Below are 21,649 nucleotides of genomic sequence, written 5' to 3'. Positions count from 1 at the left end.
ATTTCTTTTCTTGGCAACCCTTGAATCCTGATATAAAGATGTGATGGGCATGGGCTGCTGACATTGTGGGGAGCCCCCTACTCCCTTTCTACCCCCCAAACCTTTTTATTTCCTGTCCTCCTCCTCTCTTACCCTCCTATATCAGTGTTTGATTTATTTTCTTATATAGCAAGGTCTCCGGCCTCCTTTGGTCTCATGAGAACCTCCAGGGCTAGAGAAAGCTGACATCCTTCTGTATGTGGTGGTTGTGAGGTAGATGACAGAGGGGGGGGGAGTAGATGATAGAGGGGGGAGTAGTAGATGACAGAGGGGGGAGAAGATGACAGGGGGGGGTGGATGACAGAGGGGGAGTAGTAGATGACAGAGGGGGGGAGTAGATGACAGGGGGAGAGTAGATGACAGAGGGGGGGGAGTAGATGACAGGGGGGTAGATGACAGAGGGGGGAGTGGATGACAGAGGGGGGAGTAGATGACAGAGGAGGGGAGTAGATGACAGAGGGGGGAGTAGATGACAGAGGGGGGAAGTAGATGACAGAGGGGGGAGTAGATGACAGAGGGGGGAGTAGCTGACAGAGGGGGGAGTAGATGACAGAGGGGGGGAGTAGATGACAGAGGGGGAGTAGATGACAGAGGGGGGGAGTAGATGACAGAGGGGGGAGTAGCTGACAGAGGGGGGAGTAGCTGACAGAGGGGGGAGTAGCTGACAGAGGGGGGAGTAGATGACAGAGGGGGAGTAGATGACAGAGGGGGGGAGTAGATGACAGAGGGGGGAGTAGCTGACAGAGGGGGGAGTAGATGACAGAGGGGGGGAGTAGATGACAGAGGGGGAGTAGATGACAGAGGGGGGGAGTAGATGACAGAGGGGGGAGTAGCTGACAGAGGGGGGAGTAGCTGACAGAGGGGAGGAGTAGCTGACAGAGGGGGGAGTAGATGACAGAGGGGGGGAGTAGATGACAGAGGAGGGGAGTAGATGACAGAGGGGGGGAGTAGATGACAGAGGGGGGGGGTAGATGACAGAGGGGGGGTAGATGACAGAGGAGGGGAGTGGATGACAGAGGAGGGGAGTAGATGACAGAGGAGGGGAGTAGATGACAGAGGGGGGAGTAGATGACAGAGGGGGTAGTAGATGACAGAGGAGGGGAGTAGATGACAGAGGGGGGGAGTAGATGACAGAGGAGGGGAGTAGATGACAGAAGAGGGGAGTAGATGACAGAGGGGGGGAGTAGATGACAGAAGGGGGAGTAGATGACAGAGGGAGTAGATGACAGAGGGGGGGGAGTAGATGACAGAGGGGGGAGTAGATGACAGAGGGGGGAGTAGATGACAGAGGGAGGGAGTAGATGACAGAGGGGGGAGTAGATGACAGAGGGGGTGGGAGTAGATGACAGAGGGGGGGGGAGTAGATGACAGGGGGAGTAGATGACAGAGGGGGGGAGTAGATGACAGAGGGGGGGAGTAGATGACAGGGGGGGGAGTAGATGACAGAGGGGGGAGTAGATGACAGAGGGGGGAGTAGATGACAGAGGGGGGGAGTAGATGACAGAGGGGGGGAGTAGCTGACAGAGGGAGGATAACAATCCTTGGGGTGTCCTAATCCTGAGAGAGTCCTAATCCTGAGGGTGTCCTGATCCTGGAGGTCCTAGTCCTGGGGGGTCCTAATCCTCAGGGGTCTTAATCCTGGGGGTGTCTAAAATTTGGGGGGCCGTCATAATCCTGGGGAGGTCCTAATCCTGGGAGTGTCCTAATCTTGGGGTTTCCTAATCCTTAAGGGGTGTTCTAATCCTGGGGGGCCTAATCCTGGTGGTTTCCTAATATTTGGGGTTCTAATCTTGGGGTGTTCCTAATATGGGAGTGTCCTAATCCTATGGGGATATCCTGGGGTGGAGAATATCCTGGGGTGTTCCTAATCCTGGGAGGGTCCTAATCCTGGGGGTCCTATTCCTGGGGGTGTCCTAATCCTGGAGGGCATCTTAATCCAGGGGGTGTCCTAATCCTGGGGTTCCTAATCCTGAGGGGTGCCTAATCCTGGGGGTCCTAATCCTGGAGGGTGTCCTAATCCTGAGGGGTTCCTAATCCTAGGGGGTCCTTATCCTGCATGGTGTTCTAATCCTTAGGGGGTCCTAATCCTGGAAGGTCCTAAACCAGGGGAGCCCTAATCCTAAATGTGTCCTAATCCTAGGGGTGTCCTAATCCTGAGGGTGTCCTAATCCTGAGGGGGTCTTAATCCTGGGGATGCCCTAATTCTGGGGAGGATCATAATCCTAAGGGAGTCCTAATCCTGGGGGTCCTTTTCCTGAGGGGGTACTAATCCTGGGGGTACTAATTCTGGGGGGGTGTCCTAATCCTTGAGGGTTTCCTAATCCTAAGGGTGTCCAAATACTGAAGGGTCCTAACCCTTGGGGTCTTATTCCTGGGGGGTCCTAATCCTGAGGGGGTCTTAGTCCTGGGAGTGTCCTAATCCTGGGGGTCCTAATCCTGGAGGGCATTCTAATCCTGGGAATGTCCTAATCCTGGGGGCTCCTTATCCTGAGGGGGTCTTAATCCTGGGGCTCCTTATCCTGGGGATGTCCTGATCCTGGGGGTCCTAATCCTGAGGGGGTCCTAATCCTGGGGATGTCCTAATCTTGGGGGGTCCTAATCCTGAGGGGATCTTAATCCTGAGGGAGTCTTAATCCTGGGGATGTCCTAATCCTGGGTGGTCTTAATCCTTGAGGGCATCCTAATTCTGGGGGTCCTAATCCTGAGGGGGTCTTAATCCTGGGGATATCCTAATTCTGGGGGTCCTAATCCTTAGGGTGCCCTAATCCTAAGGGAGTCTTAATCCTGAGGGGGTCTTAATATTGGGGTTGTCCTAATCCTGGGGGTCCTAATCCTGGAGGGCATCCTAATCCTGTGGATGTCCTAATCCTGGAGGTCCTAATCTTGGAGGGCATCCTATTCCTGGGGGGTCCTTATCCGGTGGGGGTCCTAATCCTGGAGGGTTCCAAATCCTAGGAATGTCCTAATCCTTGGGGGTCCTAATCCTGGGGGGCCTTAATCCTGAGGGGAACTTAATCCTGGGGTTCCTAACCATGGGGATTTCCTAATCCTGGGGGTCCTAATCCTGAGAGGGTCCTAATCCTTAGGGGGTCTTAATCCTGGGAATGTCCTAATTCTGGGGAAGTCCTAATCCTTAGGGGGTCTTAATCCTGGGAATGTCCTAATTCTGGGGGAGTCCTAATCCTAAAGGGGTCTTAATCCTTGGGGGTCCTAATCCTGGAGGGCATCCTAATCCCGGGGGGTCCTAACCCTGAGGGGGTCTTAATCCTGGGTGGTCCTAATCTTAGGGTGTTCTAATCCTGGAGGGCATCCTAATCCTGGGAATGTCCTAATCCTGGGGGTCCTGATCCTGGGAGGTCCTTAACTTGAAGGCCATCCTAAACCTTGGGATGTCCTAATCCTCGGGTGTCCTAATCCTGAGGGGGTCTTAATCCTGTGAGTGTCCTAATCCTTGGGGTCCTAATCCTGAGGGGGTTTTATTCCTTGGGGGTCCTAATCCTTGGGGGTCCTAATACAGGGATATCCTAATCCTGGACGTGTACTAATCCTGGGAGTGTACTAGTCCTGGGAGGTCCTAATCCTAGGGGTGGTCTAATCCTGGAGGGCGTCCTAATCCTGCTGGATCCTAATCCTGGGGCGTGTCCTAATCCTGAGGGGGTCTTAATCCTGGGGTCCTAATCCTGGGGTGTTCCTAATACGGGAGTGTCCTAATCCTATGGGGATATCCTGGGGTGTTCCTAATACGGGAGTGTCCTAATCCTATGGGGATATCCTGGGGTGTAGATGACAGAGGGGGGGAGTAGATGACAGAGGGGGGAGTAGATGACAGAGGGGGGGAGTAGATGACAGAGGAGGGGAGTAGATGACAGAGGGGGGGAGTAGATGACAGAGGAGGGAGTAGATGACAGAGGAGGGGAGTAGATGACAGAGGGGGGTAGATGACAGAGGGGGGGAGTAGATGACAGGGGGGAGTAGATGACAGGGGGGGAGTAGATGACAGGGGGGGAGTAGATGACAGAGGGGGGAGTAGATGACAGAGGGGGGGAGTAGCTGACAGAGGGAGGATAACAATCCTTGGGGTGTCCTAATCCTGAGAGAGTCCTAATCCTGAGGGTGTCCTGATCCTAGAGGTCCTAGTCCTGGGGGGTCTTAATCCTCAGGGGTCTTAATCCTGGGGGTGTCTAAAATTTGGGGGGCCGTCATAATCCTGGGGAGGTCCTAATCCTGGGAGTGTCCTAATCTTGGGGTTTCCTAATCCTTAAGGGGTGTTCTAATCCTGGGGGGCCTAATCCTGGTGGTGTCCTAATATTTGGGGTTCTAATCTTGGGGTGTTCCTAATATGGGAGTGTCCTAATCCTATGGGGATATCCTGGGGTGGAGAATATCCTGGGGTGTTCCTAATCCTGGGAGGGTCCTAATCCTGGGGGTCCTATTCCTGGGGGTGTCCTAATCCTGGAGGGCATCTTAATCCAGGGGGTGTCCTAATCCTGGGGTTCCTAATCCTGAGGGTTGCCTGATCCTGGGGGTCCTAATCCTGGAGGGTGTCCTAATCCTGAGGGGTTCCTAATCCTAGGGGGTCCTTATCCTGCAGGGTGTTCTAATCCTTAGGGGGTCCTAATCCTGGGAGGTCCTAAACCAGGGGAGCCCTAATCCTAAATGTGTCCTAATCCTAGGGGTGTCCTAATCCTGAGGGTGTCCTAATCCTGAGGGGGTCTTAATCCTGGGGATGCCCTAATCCTGGGGAGGATCATAATCCTAAGGGAGTCCTAATCCTGGGGGTCCTTTTCCTGAGGGGGTACTAATCCTGGGGGTACTAATTCTGGGGGGGTGTCCTAATCCTTGAGGGTGTCCTAATCCTGAGGGTGTCCAAATACTGGAGGGTCCTAACCCTTGGGGTCTTATTCCTGGGGGTCCTAATCCTGAGGGGGTCTTAGTCCTGGGAGTGTCCTAATCCTGGGGGTCCTAATCCTGGAGGGCATTCTAATCCTGGGAATGTCCTAATCCTGGGGGCTCCTTATCCTGAGGGGGTCTTAATCCTGGGGCTCCTTATCCTGGGGATGTCCTGATCCTGGGGGTCCTAATCCTGAGGGGGTCCTAATCCTGGGGATGTCCTAATCTTGGGGGGTCCTAATCCTGAGGGGATCTTAATCCTGAGGGAGTCTTAATCCTGGGGATGTCCTAATCCTGGGTGGTCCTAATCCTTGAGGGCATCCTAATTCTGGGGGTCCTAATCCTGAGGGGGTCTTAATCCTGGGGATATCCTAATTCTGGGGGTCCTAATCCTTAGGGTGCCCTAATCCTAAGGGAGTCTTAATCCTGAGGGGGTCTTAATATTGGGGTTGTCCTAATCCTGGGGGTCCTAATCCTGGAGGGCATCCTAATCCTGTGGATGTCCTAATCCTGGAGGTCCTAATCTTGGAGGTCATCCTATTCCTGGGGGGTCCTAATCCGGTGGGGGTCCTAATCCTGGAGGGTTCCAAATCCTAGGAATGTCCTAATCCTTGGGGGTCCTAATCCTGGGGGGCCTTAATCCTGAGGGGAACTTAATCCTGGGGTTCCTAACCATGGGGATTTCCTAATCCTGGGGGGTCCTAATCCTGAGAGGGTCCTAATCCTTAGGGGGTCTTAATCCTGGGAATGTCCTAATTCTGGGGGAGTCCTAATCCTTAGGGGGTCTTAATCCTGGGAATGTCCTAATTCTGGGGGAGTCCTAATCCTAAAGGGGTCTTAATCCTTGGGGGTCCTAATCCTGGAGGGCATCCTAATCCCGGGGGGTCCTAACCCTGAGGGGGTCTTAATCCTGGGTGGTCCTAATCTTAGGGTGTTCTAATCCTGGAGGGCATCCTAATCCTGGGAATGTCCTAATCCTGGGGGTCCTGATCCTGGGAGGTCCTTAACTTGAAGGCCATCCTAAACCTTGGGATGTCCTAATCCTCGGGTGTCCTAATCCTGAGGGGGTCTTAATCCTGTGAGTGTCCTAATCCTTGGGGTCCTAATCCTGAGGGGGTTTTATTCCTTGGGGGTCCTAATCCTTGGGGGTCCTAATACAGGGATATCCTAATCCTGGACGTGTACTAATCCTGGGAGTGTACTAATCCTGGGAGGGTCCTAATCCTAGGGGTGGTCTAATCCTGGAGGGCGTCCTAATTCTGTTGGATCCTAATCCTGGGGCGTGTCCTAATCCTGAGGGGGTCTTAATCCTGGGGTCCTAATCCTGGGGTGTTCCTAATACGGGAGTGTCCTAATCCTATGGGGATATCCTGGGGTGTTCCTAATACGGGAGTGTCCTAATCCTATGGGGTTATCCTGGGGTGTAGATGACAGAGGGGGGGAGTAGATGACAGAGGGGGGAGTAGATGACAGAGGAGGGGAGTAGATGACAGAGGGGGGGAGTAGATGACAGAGGGGGGAGTAGATGACAGAGGAGGGGAGTAGATGACAGAGGGGGGTAGATGACAGAGGGGGGGAGTAGATGACAGGGGGGAGTAGATGACAGGGGGGGGGGAGTAGATGACAGGGGGGGAGTAGATGACAGAGGGGGGAGTAGATGACAGAGGGGGGGAGTAGCTGACAGAGGGAGGATAACAATCCTTGGGGTGTCCTAATCCTGAGAGAGTCCTAATCCTGAGGGTGTCCTGATCCTGGAGGCCCTAGTCCTGGGGGGTCTTAATCCTCAGGGGTCTTAATCCTGGGGGGTGTCTAAAATTTGGGGGGCCGTCATAATCCTGGGGAGGTCCTAATCCTGGGAGTGTCCTAATCTTGGGGTTTCCTAATCCTTAAGGGGTGTTCTAATCCTGGGGGGCCTAATCCTGGTGGTGTCCTAATATTTGGGGTTCTAATCTTGGGGGGTTCCTAATATGGGAGTGTCCTAATCCTATGGGGATATCCTGGGGTGGAGAATATCCTGGGGTGTTCCTAATCCTGGGAGGGTCCTAATCCTGGGGGTCCTATTCCTGGGGGTGTCCTAATCCTGGAGGGCATCTTAATCCAGGGGGTGTCCTAATCCTGGGGTTCCTAATCCTGAGGGGTGCCTAATCCTGGGGGTCCTAATCCTGGAGGGTGTCCTAATCCTGAGGGGTTCCTAATCCTAGGGGGTCCTTATCCTGCAGGGTGTTCTAATCCTTAGGGGGTCCTAATCCTGGGAGGTCCTAAACCAGGGGAGCCCTAATCCTAAATGTGTCCTAATCCTAGGGGTGTCCTAATCCTGAGGGTGTCCTAATCCTGAGGGGGGTCTTAATCCTGGGGATGCCCTAATCCTGGGGAGGATCATAATCCTAAGGGAGTCCTAATCCTGGGGGTCCTTTTCCTGAGGGGGTACTAATCCTGGGGGTACTAATTCTGGGGGGGTGTCCTAATCCTTGAGGGTGTCCTAATCCTGAGGGTGTCCAAATACTGGAGGGTCCTAACCCTTGGGGTCTTATTCCTGGGGGGTCCTAATCCTGGGGGGGTCTTAGTCCTGGGAGTGTCCTAATCCTGGGGGTCCTAATCCTGGAGGGCATTCTAATCCTGGGAATGTCCTAATCCTGGGGGCTCCTTATCCTGAGGGGGTCTTAATCCTGGGGCTCCTTATCCTGGGGATGTCCTGATCCTGGGGGTCCTAATCCTGAGGGGGTCCTAATCCTGGGGATGTCCTAATCTTGGGGGGTCCTAATCCTGAGGGGATCTTAATCCTGAGGGAGTCTTAATCCTGGGGATGTCCTAATCCTGGGTGGTCCTAATCCTTGAGGGCATCCTAATTCTGGGGGTCCTAATCCTGAGGGGGGTCTTAATCCTGGGGATATCCTAATTCTGGGGGTCCTAATCCTTAGGGTGCCCTAATCCTAAGGGAGTCTTAATCCTGAGGGGGTCTTAATATTGGGGTTGTCCTAATCCTGGGGGTCCTAATCCTGGAGGGCATCCTAATCCTGTGGATGTCCTAATCCTGGAGGTCCTAATCTTGGAGGGCATCCTATTCCTGGGGGGTCCTAATCCGGTGGGGGTCCTAATCCTGGAGGGTTCCAAATCCTAGGAATGTCCTAATACTTGGGGGTCCTAATCCTGGGGGGCCTTAATCCTGAGGGGAACTTAATCCTGGGGTTCCTAACCATGGGGATTTCCTAATCCTGGGGGGTCCTAATCCTGAGAGGGTCCTAATCCTTAGGGGGTCTTAATCCTGGGAATGTCCTAATTCTGGGGGAGTCCTAATCCTTAGGGGGTCTTAATCCTGGGAATGTCCTAATTCTGGGGGAGTCCTAATCCTAAAGGGGTCTTAATCCTTGGGGGTCCTAATCCTGGAGGGCATCCTAATCCCGGGGGGTCCTAACCCTGAGGGGGTCTTAATCCTGGGTGGTCCTAATCTTAGGGTGTTCTAATCCTGGAGGGCATCCTAATCCTGGGAATGTCCTAATCCTGGGGGTCCTGATCCTGGGATGTCCTTAACTTGAAGGCCATCCTAAACCTTGGGATGTCCTAATCCTCGGGTGTCCTAATCCTGAGGGGGTCTTAATCCTGTGAGTGTCCTAATCCTTGGGGTCCTAATCCTGAGGGGGTTTTATTCCTTGGGGGTCCTAATCCTTGGGGGTCCTAATACAGGGATATCCTAATCCTGGACGTGTACTAATCCTGGGAGTGTACTAATCCTGGGAGGGTCCTAATCCTAGGGGTGGTCTAATCCTGGAGGGCGTCCTAATTCTGTTGGATCCTAATCCTGGGGCGTGTCCTAATCCTGAGGGGGTCTTAATCCTGGGGTCCTAATCCTGGGGTGTTCCTAATACGGGAGTGTCCTAATCCTATGGGGATATCCTGGGGTGTTCCTAATACGGGAGTGTCCTAATCCTATGAGGTTATCCTGGGGTGTAGATGACAGAGGGGGGGAGTAGATGACAGAGGGGGGAGTAGATGACAGAGGGGGGGAGTAGATGACAGAGGAGGGGAGTAGATGACAGAGGGGGGGAGTAGATGACAGAGGGGGGAGTAGATGACAGAGGAGGGGAGTAGATGACAGAGGGGGGTAGATGACAGAGGGGGGGAGTAGATGACAGGGGGGAGTAGATGACAGGGGGGGGGAGTAGATGACAGGGGGGGAGTAGATGACAGAGGGGGGAGTAGATGACAGAGGGGGGGAGTAGCTGACAGAGGGAGGATAACAATCCTTGGGGTGTCCTAATCCTGAGAGAGTCCTAATCCTGAGGGTGTCCTGATCCTGGAGGCCCTAGTCCTGGGGGGTCTTAATCCTCAGGGGTCTTAATCCTGGGGGGTGTCTAAAATTTGGGGGGCCGTCATAATCCTGGGGAGGTCCTAATCCTGGGAGTGTCCTAATCTTGGGGTTTCCTAATCCTTAAGGGGTGTTCTAATCCTGGGGGGCCTAATCCTGGTGGTGTCCTAATATTTGGGGTTCTAATCTTGGGGGGTTCCTAATATGGGAGTGTCCTAATCCTATGGGGATATCCTGGGGTGGAGAATATCCTGGGGTGTTCCTAATCCTGGGAGGGTCCTAATCCTGGGGGTCCTATTCCTGGGGGTGTCCTAATCCTGGAGGGCATCTTAATCCAGGGGGTGTCCTAATCCTGGGGTTCCTAATCCTGAGGGGTGCCTAATCCTGGGGGTCCTAATCCTGGAGGGTGTCCTAATCCTGAGGGGTTCCTAATCCTAGGGGGTCCTTATCCTGCAGGGTGTTCTAATCCTTAGGGGGTCCTAATCCTGGGAGGTCCTAAACCAGGGGAGCCCTAATCCTAAATGTGTCCTAATCCTAGGGGTGTCCTAATCCTGAGGGTGTCCTAATCCTGAGGGGGGTCTTAATCCTGGGGATGCCCTAATCCTGGGGAGGATCATAATCCTAAGGGAGTCCTAATCCTGGGGGTCCTTTTCCTGAGGGGGTACTAATCCTGGGGGTACTAATTCTGGGGGGGGTGTCCTAATCCTTGAGGGTGTCCTAATCCTGAGGGTGTCCAAATACTGGAGGGTCCTAACCCTTGGGGTCTTATTCCTGGGGGGTCCTAATCCTGAGGGGGTCTTAGTCCTGGGAGTGTCCTAATCCTGGGGGTCCTAATCCTGGAGGGCATTCTAATCCTGGGAATGTCCTAATCCTGGGGGCTCCTTATCCTGAGGGGGTCTTAATCCTGGGGCTCCTTATCCTGGGGATGTCCTGATCCTGGGGGTCCTAATCCTGAGGGGGTCCTAATCCTGGGGATGTCCTAATCTTGGGGGGTCCTAATCCTGAGGGGATCTTAATCCTGAGGGAGTCTTAATCCTGGGGATGTCCTAATCCTGGGTGGTCCTAATCCTTGAGGGCATCCTAATTCTGGGGGTCCTAATCCTGAGGGGGGTCTTAATCCTGGGGATATCCTAATTCTGGGGGTCCTAATCCTTAGGGTGCCCTAATCCTAAGGGAGTCTTAATCCTGAGGGGGTCTTAATATTGGGGTTGTCCTAATCCTGGGGGTCCTAATCCTGGAGGGCATCCTAATCCTGTGGATGTCCTAATCCTGGAGGTCCTAATCTTGGAGGGCATCCTATTCCTGGGGGGTCCTAATCCGGTGGGGGTCCTAATCCTGGAGGGTTCCAAATCCTAGGAATGTCCTAATCCTTGGGGGTCCTAATCCTGGGGGGCCTTAATCCTGAGGGGAACTTAATCCTGGGGTTCCTAACCATGGGGATTTCCTAATCCTGGGGGGTCCTAATCCTGAGAGGGTCCTAATCCTTAGGGGGTCTTAATCCTGGGAATGTCCTAATTCTGGGGGAGTCCTAATCCTTAGGGGGTCTTAATCCTGGGAATGTCCTAATTCTGGGGGAGTCCTAATCCTAAAGGGGTCTTAATCCTTGGGGGTCCTAATCCTGGAGGGCATCCTAATCCCGGGGGGTCCTAACCCTGAGGGGGTCTTAATCCTGGGTGGTCCTAATCTTAGGGTGTTCTAATCCTGGAGGGCATCCTAATCCTGGGAATGTCCTAATCCTGGGGGTCCTGATCCTGGGAGGTCCTTAACTTGAAGGCCATCCTAAACCTTGGGATGTCCTAATCCTCGGGTGTCCTAATCCTGAGGGGGTCTTAATCCTGTGAGTGTCCTAATCCTTGGGGTCCTAATCCTGAGGGGGTTTTATTCCTTGGGGGTCCTAATCCTTGGGGGTCCTAATACAGGGATATCCTAATCCTGGACGTGTACTAATCCTGGGAGTGTACTAATCCTGGGAGGGTCCTAATCCTAGGGGTGGTCTAATCCTGGAGGGCGTCCTAATCCTGTTGGATCCTAATCCTGGGGCGTGTCCTAATCCTGAGGGGGTCTTAATCCTGGGGTCCTAATCCTGGGGTGTTCCTAATACGGGAGTGTCCTAATCCTATGGGGATATCCTGGGGTGTTCCTAATACGGGAGTGTCCTAATCCTATGGGGATATCCTGGGGTGTTCCTAATCCTGGGAGGGTCCTAATCTTGGGGGTCCTATTCCTGGGGGTGTCCTAATCCTGGAGGGCGTCTTAATCCAGGGAGTGTCCTAATCCTGAGGGGTGCCTAATCCTGGGGGGTCCTTATCCTGGAGGGGGTCCTAATCCTTAGGGGTTCCTAATCCTGGGGGTTCCTAATCCTGGAGGGTGTTCTAATCCTTAGGGGGTCCTAATCCTGGGAGGTCCTAAACCGGGGGAGCCCTAATTCCAAATGTGTCCTAATCCTGAGCAGGTCTTAATCCTGGGGATGCCCTAATCCTGGGGAGGATCATAATCCTAAAGGAGTCCTAATCCTGGGGGTCCTTTTCCTGAGGGGATACTAATCCTGGGGGTCCTAATTCTGGGGGGGGTGTCCTAAACCTGGAGGGTTTCCTAATCCTGAGGGTGTCCAAATACTGGAGGGTCCTAACCCTGGGGGTCTTATTCCTGGGGGGTCCTAATCCTGGGGGGGTCTTAGTCCTGGGAGTGTCCTAATCCTGGGTGGTCCTAATCCTAGGGGTTCTAATCCTGGAGGGAATCCTAATCCTGGGAATGTCCTAATCCTGGGGGTCTTGATTCTGGGAGGTCCTAATCTTGAAGGCCATCCTAATCCTTGGGATGTCCTAATCCTCGGGTGTCCTAATCCTGAGGGGGTCTTAAACTTGGGGGGTCTTAATCCTGGGGGGTCCTAATCCTGCGGGTGTCTTAATCCTGGGGATGTCCTAATTCTGGGGGAGTCCTAATCCTAAAGGGGTCTTTATCCTTGGGGGTCCTAATCCTGGAGGGCATCCTAATCCCGGGGGGTCCTAATCCTGAGGGGGTCTTAATCCAGGGTGGTCCTAATCCTAGCTGGTCCTAGTCCTGGAGGGCATCCTAATTCTGGGAATGTCCTAATCCTGGGGGTCCTGATCCTGAGAGGTCCTAATCTTGAAGGTATCCTAATCCTTGGGATGTCCTAATCCTGAGGGGGTCTTAATCTTGGGGATGTCCTAATCCTGAGGGTCTTAATCCTGAGGGGGTCATAATCCTGATGGGGTCCAAATCCCGGGGATGTCCTAATTCTGGGGGTCTTAATCCTGAGAGGGTCTTAATCCTGGGGGTCCTAATCCTGAGGGGTCCTAATCCTGGGGATGTCCTAATCCTGAAGGGGTCTTAATCTTGAGGGGGTCCTAATCCTGGAGATGTCCTAATTCTGGGGGGTCCTGATCCTGAGGGGGCCTCTTTCCTCTCCCCCAAGTGTTTTGCTCTCTCTCCTCCCTCTTACCCTGTCGGGGTCTATCACTATTTGAGCATGGGCTGTTCAGGGGGATCCCTGCAGGAACAGAGCGCTCTCCCGCAGGGACTCAAGTCCAACACCGGCAGAGGAGGGAGGCGGGATAAAGAGAAGCCATGCACGTAAGTTGCTGCCCGGATATCACCTCCATCCACCTCTTCCCCGAGGACAGGCAGCATGTCACCCATAGAAGAACAGGTCCTGTATGGAGGAGGTACAGGTGGGGAAAGATGTTGAGGGTATAGAGGGGAACAGGTGTCCAGAAATGGGAGGGACAGGCACTCAGGAGGAATGGGGAGGTGATCTGAGGGGTGAAGGTGCAGGAATTGGGGTGACCTGAGGGGTGAAGGTGCAGGAATTGGGGTGACCTGAGGGGTGAAGGTGCAGGAATTGGGGTGGTCTGAGGGGTGAAGGTGCAGGAATTGGGGTGATCTGAGGATGAAGGTGCAGGAATTGGTGTGATCTGAGGGGTGAAGATGCAGGAATTAGGGTGATCTGAGGGATGAAGGTGCGGGAATTGGGGTGATCTGAGGGGTGAAGGTGCAGGAATTGGGGTGATCTGAGGGGTGAAGGTGCAGAAATTGGGGTGATCTGAGGGGTGAAGGTACAGGAATTGGGGTGATCTCAGGAGTGAAGGTACAGGAATTGGGGTGATCTGAGGGGTGAAGGTGCAGGAATTGGGGTGATCTGAAGGGTGAAGGTGCAGGAATTGGGGTGATCTGAAGATGAAGGTGCGGCAATTGGGGTGATCTGAGGATGAAGGTGCAGGAATTGGGGTGATCTGAGGGGTGAAGGTGCAGGAATTGGGGTGATCTGAGGGGTGAAGGTGCAAGAATTGGGGTGATCTGAGGGGTGAAGGTGCAGGAATTGGGGTGATCTGAGGGGTGAAGGTGCAGGAATTGGGGTGATCTGAGGGGTGAAGGTGCAGGAATTGGGGTGATCTGAGGTGTGACGGTGCAGGAATTGGGGTGATCTGAGGGATGAAGGTGCATGAATTGGGGTGATCTGAGAGGTGAAGGTGCAGGAATTGGGGTGATCTGAGGATGAAGGTGCAGGAATTGGGGTGATCTGAGGATGAAGGTGCAGGAATTGGGGTGATCTGAGGTGTGAAGGTGCAGGAATTGAGGTGATCTGAGGATGAAGGTGCAGGAATTGGGGTGATCTGAGGATGAAGGTGCAAGAATTGGGGTGATCTGAGGATGAAGGTGCAGGAATTGGGGTGATCTGAGGGGTGAAGGTGCAGGAATTGGGGTGATCTGAGGGGTGAAGGTGCAGGAATTGGGGTGATCTGAGGGGTGAAGGTGCAGGAATTGGGGTGATCTGAGGTGTGAAGGTGCAGGAATTGGGGTGATCTGAGGATGAAGGTGCAGGAATTGGGGTGATCTGAGGTGTGAAGGTGCAGGAATTGGGGTGATCTGAGGATGAAGGTGCAGGAATTGGGGTGATCTGAGGGTTGAACGTGCAGGAATTGGGGTGATCTGAGGTGTGAAGGTGCAGGAATTGGGGTGATCTGAGGTGTGAAGGTGCAGGAATTGGGGTGATCTGAGGTGTGAAGGTGCAGGAATTGGGGTGATCTGAGGTGTGAAGGTGCAGGAATTGGGGTGATCTGAGGATGAAGGTGCAGGAATTGGGGTGATCTGAGGGGTGAAGGTGCAGGAATTGGGGTGATCTGAGGGGTGAAGGTGCAGGAATCGGGGTGATCTGAGGGGTAAAGGTGCAGGAATTGGGGTGATCTGAGGGGTGAAGGTGCAGGAATTGGGGTGATCTGAGGTGTGAAGGTGCAGGAATTGGGGTGATCTGACGATGAAGGTGCAGGAATTGGGGTGATCTGAGGTGTGAAGTTGCAGGAATTAGGGTGATCTGGGGATGAAGGTGCAGGAATTGGGGTGATCTGAGGGGTGGAGGTGCAGGAATTGGGGTGATCTGAGGGATGAAGGTGCAGGAATTGGGGTGATCTGAGGATGAAGGTGCAGGAATTGGGGTGATCTGAGGGGTGAAGGTGCAGGAATTGGGGTGATCTGAGGGATGAAGGTGCAGGAATTGGGGTGAACTGAGGATGAAGGTGCAGGAATTGGGGTGATCTGAGGGGTGAAGGTGCAGGAATTGGGGTGATCTGAGGGATGAAGGTGCAGGAATTGGGGTGATCTGAGGGGTGAAGGTGCAGGAATTGGGGTGATCTGGGGGGTGAAGGTGCAGGAATTGGGGTGAACTGAGGATGAAGGTGCAGGAATTGGGGTGATCTGAGGGGTGAAGGTGCAGGAATTGGGGTGATCTGAGGGGTGAAGGTGCAGGAATTGGGGTGATCTGGGGGGTGAGGGTGCAGGAATTGGGGTGATCTGAGGATGAAGGGGGAGGTGAAATAGATCAGACCAATCGTCTGTTGAGTATTAGGCCTGAATAACTTTATGCACATGTAGCACTGACCCCCGAAGGAGCTTCTGGTTATTTCTGGGGTTACCGTTACCTTCCGTTCTCCTTGTGACACGTCTAGGGGGTGTCCCGTGGTCGGTGTCCCGTGGTCGGTGTCTCGTGGTCGGTGTCTCGTGGTCGGTGTCCCGTGGTCGGTGTCTCGTGGTCGGTGTCCCGTGGTCGGTGTCTCGTGGTCGGTGTCTCGTGGTCGGTGTCTTGTGGTAGGTGTCCCGTGGTCGGTGTCCCGTGGTCGGTGTCCCGTGGTCGGTGTCTCGTGGTCGGTGTCTCGTGGTCGGTGTCCCGTGGTCGGTGTCTCGTGGTCGGTGTCTCGTGGTCGGTGTCCCGTGGTCGGTGTCCCGTGGTCGGTGTCCCGTGGTCGGTGTCTCGTGGTCGGTGTCTCGTGGTCGGTGTCCCGTGGTCGGTGTCTCGTGGTCGGTGGCCCAGTAACTTCAGACTGACAATAGATCCAGTTGAATGGATTTTAATTGCAAAGCTCAGACATTGAAGAGTCTATAACTTGGGATCAGAGGGCTGGGAAGGAATTCAGGGTCTCTTAGGGCCGGTTCACACAGGGGGCGATGCGAGGCGACACCGACTTGGCTCGCCGCGACCTGCCGCGACCTCAGCGGTGACTTGCAAATGACTTCTGTATAGAAGTCAATGCAAGTCGCCCCGAAGTCGCCCAAAAGTAGTACAGGAACCTTTTTTCTGAGTCGGAGCGACTCGAGTCGCTCCTCTCAGAACGGTTCCATTGTACAGAACGGGGGCGACTTGTCAGGTCGCGGCACGGCAAGTCGTGTCGCCTCGTGTCGCCCCCTGTGTGAACCGGCCCTTAGTGTCAAAGTCTATAAACATTGAAGAACTTGATTACTTTGACTGCATCCAGAGAACAGCCAATCACAGCTGGATGATCACTCAGGTTGGACAGTCCGTCTCTCACAAGGTCTCGCAGCCAACAAGGTGCTTCCTCAGGAACAAAGTCTTTATCACAGACGTTGTTGTAGAACATGGAGGACACTAATCTGTAGAACTCTTGTAGGATTCCTGGATCTCTCAGCCCACTTGGTGATATCCACAAGACCGGATTCTCTCGGTATCTTCAGCCCTTCCAGGTTCTTGCTCAGAAAACCAACCCGTACGTGGTGTTCTTCTGAAGAGTCCTCCCCTGGAATGCTTGAAGTACAATATCTCCCGAACCGGAGACGGCACCCAACCACCTTGGAATCCTCCTTTAGTTTCCATGCCTTGGCCTAGTCAGCCTCGAGACATTAAAGTCGGGTGGATCCGCACCCCAGGCCATAGCCTTCCAGGGGGCTGGTCAGGAGGACCAGGACCATGTAATCAGCACAGTATACTGGTCCGGAACCCCCGAACCACATGACGTCCGTGTCTTATATACCCTCCCCCAGAGGGCACAGCGAGAGCGCCACTCCCACTGACCTGACTCTGAAAGAGAGTAACTTAAGCGCCTGACCAGACCCTAGTTCCACGCCTGCCACCAAAGACAGCGCCCCCTGTAGCCAGGCTGAACATCTCACAGCCCAGTCAGACTAATGCAGAGGTCCATTTTAGACAAATAAAACCCAAACCAAACTGCAGTTTAGGTAAAGTTTAACCTTAAAATAAAACGCACAGCGCGTGCTCTTCATAACGAAATACCACACTGAGCCTCTGTTCAGATACGTGATAGATCTTTCTTCTTCCTGGTTACAGTTATATAGGTGGGCAGCTAGTTCTGTGAAGGAACGAATCATTAGTATATACTTGTAGCTTCTTGATTGGTCATGTCCATATAAGGTGACTTCCTTCAAGACCTTGGGTGTAGTCCTGTTTGGGTGTAGTCCTGTTTGGGTGTAGTCCTGTTTGGGTGTAGTCCTGTTTGGGTGTAGTCCTGTTGGGGTGTAGACCTGTTTGGGTGTAGTCCTGTTTGGGTGTAGACCTGTTGGGGTGTGGTCCTGTTTGGGTGTAGTCCTGTTGAGGTGTAGTCCTGTTTGGGTGTAGTCCTGTTTGGGTGTAGTCCTGTTGGGGTGTAGTCCTGTTTGGGTGTAGTCCTGTTTGGGTGTAGTCCTGTTTGGATGTAGTCCTGTTTGGATGTAGTCCTGTTGGGGTGTAGTCCTGTTTGGGTGTAGTCCTGTTGGGGTGTAGTCCTGTTTGGGTGTAGACTTGGGCGAAGACGCCATCCTAGATTCACATTCCTTTCACGCGATGGGAGGGGGGTGCGACTGGCAGCTTCTTCCAGCATGCCCCGGGACTGTGATGTCATAAGGAGCGGGGTCACCGAGTGACATCACCGAACGACCACGCCCATGCCTATATAAGTCATTGCGCACTGTGTCTGCAGCATTACAGTGGGAGAGATTGTGACGTGTCAACATTGGAAGAACAGAAGAAGAAGAAGAAGACGAAGACAACGAAGAAGAAGGAGAAAGCCGGGCCAGCAATAGCAAAAGAGCAGAAGATAGCAGAGGAGCCCGGGAGAAGATTCGGAGAGAGGGAGAAGAGGCCGGAGGGCGAGAGAAGAACCCGAAAAGCGCAGAGAAGTTGGACGAGACCCCCGAAATCGGAAGAAGACCCCTGGAGCTGCCTAATAAACTACTTTAAAAACCTGTCTAGTGTGTTTTTTTTTATTGACACTTTTTCCCCCCAGGTGAATGGGTAGGGGTACAATGTACCCCATACTTATTCACATAGGGTGGGGGGGCTGGGATCTGTGGGCCCCCCTTATTAAAGCGGCGAGATTGACTTACTTTTCTAGTCCCGACGTAACTTATCACGTTGAAAATGAACAGACTATAGTCCGTGTGTGTGGGAAAGTCCGTTCATTTGGAAGTCCGTCGGAACTCCTTCGGGAAGACCGGCGGACCTAGTCTGCCGGAAAGTCCGGTCATGTGTGGGGAAGTCCGTTCGTTCGGAAAGTCCGTAGGAACTCAGCCGAAATTCCAGTGGGAAATCCATCAGACCTAGTCTGCCGGAAAGTCCGGTCATGTGAATGAATGAATGAATGAAATACTTATATAGCGCGCAATGCGAACTGAATCGCCTCTAGGCGCTGTGGCGAGCTTTGATCATCTGCTAAAAGAGGAAGGTCTTGAGTTTTTTCCTAAAAGCCAGGTGATTTTCTTCCAGGCGGATGTTGATTGGTAGAGCATTCCATAGCAGAGGCCCTTGGACAGCGAATCTCCGATCACCCTTGGATTTATACCGGGCTTTGGGCACGAGGAGGAGGTTTTTGTTGGCTGATCGAAGACTGCGGTTTGGTGTGTAATGATTTATTTTCTCCATTAGGTATTGCGGAGCTTCTCTATGCACGCATTTGTGGGTGAGGCAAAGGGTCTTGAACGTGATCCGATTTTTTTACGGTTAGCCAATGTAAGCTCCTCGGTGAAGGAGAAATGGATTCCCAGGGTTTTTTTCCTGTTATCAGCCTTGCCGCCGTGTTTTGGATCAGTTGTAATCACACAAGTTGATATTGTGGTAATCCTATGTAAAGCGAGTTTGCGTAGTCCAGTCCTGAATTAATGATTGTTCCAACTACCACTGCTTTGTCATTCCTTGGGATAAAAGGGATGAGTCTGCGAAGCATGCGCAGTAGATGGTGAGATCGACTGACTACAGATCCTATTTGCGCATCCATTGACATTTGTGCGTCTAAAATAACCCCGAGACTCTTGGCTTTGGTCTTTGGGGAGATAGTCTGCCCAAAGACGGTTGGTGGAGACCAGAAGGTTTTGGTTGCGGGCTTATGATTTGGGTGTAAGATAAGAAGCTCTGTCTTTGATTGGTTCAGCTGGAGGGAGTTGGTGGTCATCCAGTCCTCTATTGATTTGAGGCAGTTTTCAAGTTGTTGTTGGTGATCTTTTTTTCCATTGATCCGGAAATAAAGTTGTGTGTCGTCAGCGTAAGAGTGGAAGCAGAGATCTGAGCATCTGATGATTTGAAGGAGTGGGCGAATGTAAATGTTGAAGAGAACGGGTGACAACGGAGAGCCTTGAGGGACTCCGCAGGTGACTGCCCGAGTTTCGGAGAGGAATTTTCCTAGTTTCACTGTCTGTGACCGATTTCCTAGGAAGGACGCGAACCAATGGAGATCTATGTCTTGGACTCCGGCTACTTCTGTGAGGCGGACAAGTAGAGTATTGTGATCTACTGTATCAAACGCTGCACTTAGGTCTAGCAGTACGAGGAGACACGGCTCTCCGTCATCTGCTGCTTCGAGGGCGTCATCCCAAATCTTGAGGAGAGCTGTTTCTGTTCCATGACCTGGGCGGAAGCCTGATTGCAGCGGGTCCAGGAGTTTGTGAGTATCCAGGTGAAGTTGTAGCTGATGTACTACAGCTTTCTCCATGATCTTAGAAATGGTGTTGAGGCTTGTAATCGGCCTACGGTTGTTTGGATCCTGAGGGTCCAGGTTTGATTTCTTGAGTAGAGGTATGACGATGCCTTGTTTGAGGATGCTGGGAACAATCCCTTCGTGGAATGATCGGTTTATGAGGTGGGTTATGGTTGGAGCCACGATGTCGGAGCATTCTTTCAGTAGTTTTGTGGGGATGATGTCAATAGGTGAGGTACTGTCACGCAGTTTATTAATGATGTTTTTTGCGGTGTCTACGGTAATTGGGGATAGTGAAAATTTTGGCGGTTGCGGTATGTTGGTGCGGACATCCTCTTTATGTATTTGCTGGCTGAGGTTGGATGTTTTCTTCTGACAAATTGTTTCCCTGATGGTTTTGACTTCATCGATGAAAAAATCCGACAGTTTGTCACAGTAATCCTGGGATTCGCTTTCTGGGGGTTCTAGGCACACTGGATTCATTGATTGATTAACCAGTTTAAACAGTTCCCGTGGTTGGTTTGCGGCCGTTGAGATTGTATATGAGAAGTGGTCCTTTTTGGCTTTGAAGATTGCTTTCCGATAATTCTCTGTCAGACCTTTGTAGTTAAATAGGTTTTCCTCGGTGGGATTTCTTCTCCATGTTCTTTCCGCTCTTCTGCGTTCTTGCTTTAGTACGGAGAGGGAGCTATTAAACCATCCAGCATTTTTCTTCCTGATGAGAGCCCTGCGTTTTGGTGCTACAGAGTCTGCTGATTGCAGTAATGCCTTGTTCAGGGAGTTGAGTGTTTCCTCCGTAGAGTGGTTTAAGGTTATTGTAGATATTTTTTTGGACAGAGTGGTTTTGAAGGCTTCGGAGTACAGTTTTTTATGCGATCTGGTCCAGTGCGTTGTTACAGGTTTCCGTTTTGCGTTGGTGATGTTGGTAGCGATTTTGAATTTGATGGCGTGGTGATCCGTCCATGGCAGAGTTATGTTGTCGAGTATGTTGACGTCGATGTTCTGTTTGAAAATGAGGTCCAGGGTGTGTCCTGACCCATGCGTGGGAGTCTTTATCAGTTGCTGTAGACCCAGTTCTTCTAGTTGATTGATGCAGGCAGTCGCGATGGGGTCTTTAGGCTCGTTTGCCCAAAGGTTGAAATCTCCGAGTGCCAGGAAATTTTAGAATTTTAGGGTGTGCATTGCAAAGGATTCCGTGAGGGGTGAAAGAAGATTGGACTTTGGTCCCGGTGGTCTGTAGCACAGTAGAATATGAGTGGTGTCATGGGGTGTTGGTTGAAAATGTAGCGTCAGGGTTTCCATAAAAGACACTGGGTTCTGAGCTGATGGTTTAGTGAGATCAAGGTGACCTTTAAAGATCACTGCTAGGCCTCCTCCTTTTTTCCCTATCCGGTGTTCGGTTAGGATCCTGTAGTTTTCCGGCACCAATTCGGTGAGGATGGTGTTGCAGTCAGAGGTTAACCAGCTTTCGGTGATGAAGAGGCAGTCTACATTGTTCTCGATGATGAAGTCGTGTACTTCCAGTCTATGTTTGACTGCAGACCTGGCGTTAATCAAGGCGCAATCTAATTGTAGTGGTCGAGTAGATGTCTTCCTGTGGTTGGGAGCTGCTTGTCGTCCGGTTTTTAATAGTTGTTCTCTTTGAAGTATTTTTTGTATGGAAGATGGCAATGTGGTGTTGATGTTCCTTAGTCTGTGCAGAACTTCAGCTGAGTATTTGAAGTAGCACATGGTTTGTGGATGCTGTTGATGGTACTATGGGCCTAAGATGATGATCCTGATCAGGGTATTGATCCTGAGGTGGGGCTAGGTATCAGACTTGCCGCCGTGCTTGAGGCTATTAGCGCGCAAGTTGATCAGGGGATGCCTATATGGATGCGGAAGGAGTTGTATTCGGTTGCTGGCTGTATTCGGTTGCTGGCTGTTCCAGCTGCCTTTACTTAAGGTTGAGGTCTCCGCTTAGAAAAGAAGTCTGGCTGTGATCTGGAATATTTGTCCTAGGATAGCGTAAAAAATGGAAAGGAGGCCGGAGGTAGGGGTATGCTAACCTATGGTTGTTCCAGAGGAAGGCGAAAAACCCCCTGACAGTAGCAGCCAAACGCACCAGTGGGGCAAAAATTCCTTCCTGACCCCCGTAGGCGGTCGGACGGAGTCCCTGGAACAATCACTGGGGGGGGGGGGGAAGTGGAGGTGCGAGCTTACCTGG

The 21,649-nt window shown here is 52.5% G+C and overlaps 1 pseudogene; it reads left to right on the top strand.

Annotated features, from left to right (window-relative positions):
* LOC143973823 (rho-related GTP-binding protein RhoG-like) overlaps positions 1-21,649 on the top strand; it is a 33,812-nt pseudogene that overhangs the window by 192 nt on the left and 11,971 nt on the right.

This window comes from Lithobates pipiens, unplaced genomic scaffold (genome assembly GCF_037356315.1).
Source record: "Lithobates pipiens isolate NorthernLeopardFrog02 unplaced genomic scaffold, aLitPip1_a1.2 Scaffold_121, whole genome shotgun sequence".
In the NCBI taxonomy this organism is placed as follows: domain Eukaryota; kingdom Metazoa; phylum Chordata; class Amphibia; order Anura; family Ranidae; genus Lithobates; species Lithobates pipiens.
Note: the sequence above shows the minus strand (reverse complement) of the source record. Positions and strands in the feature narration are given on the sequence as shown.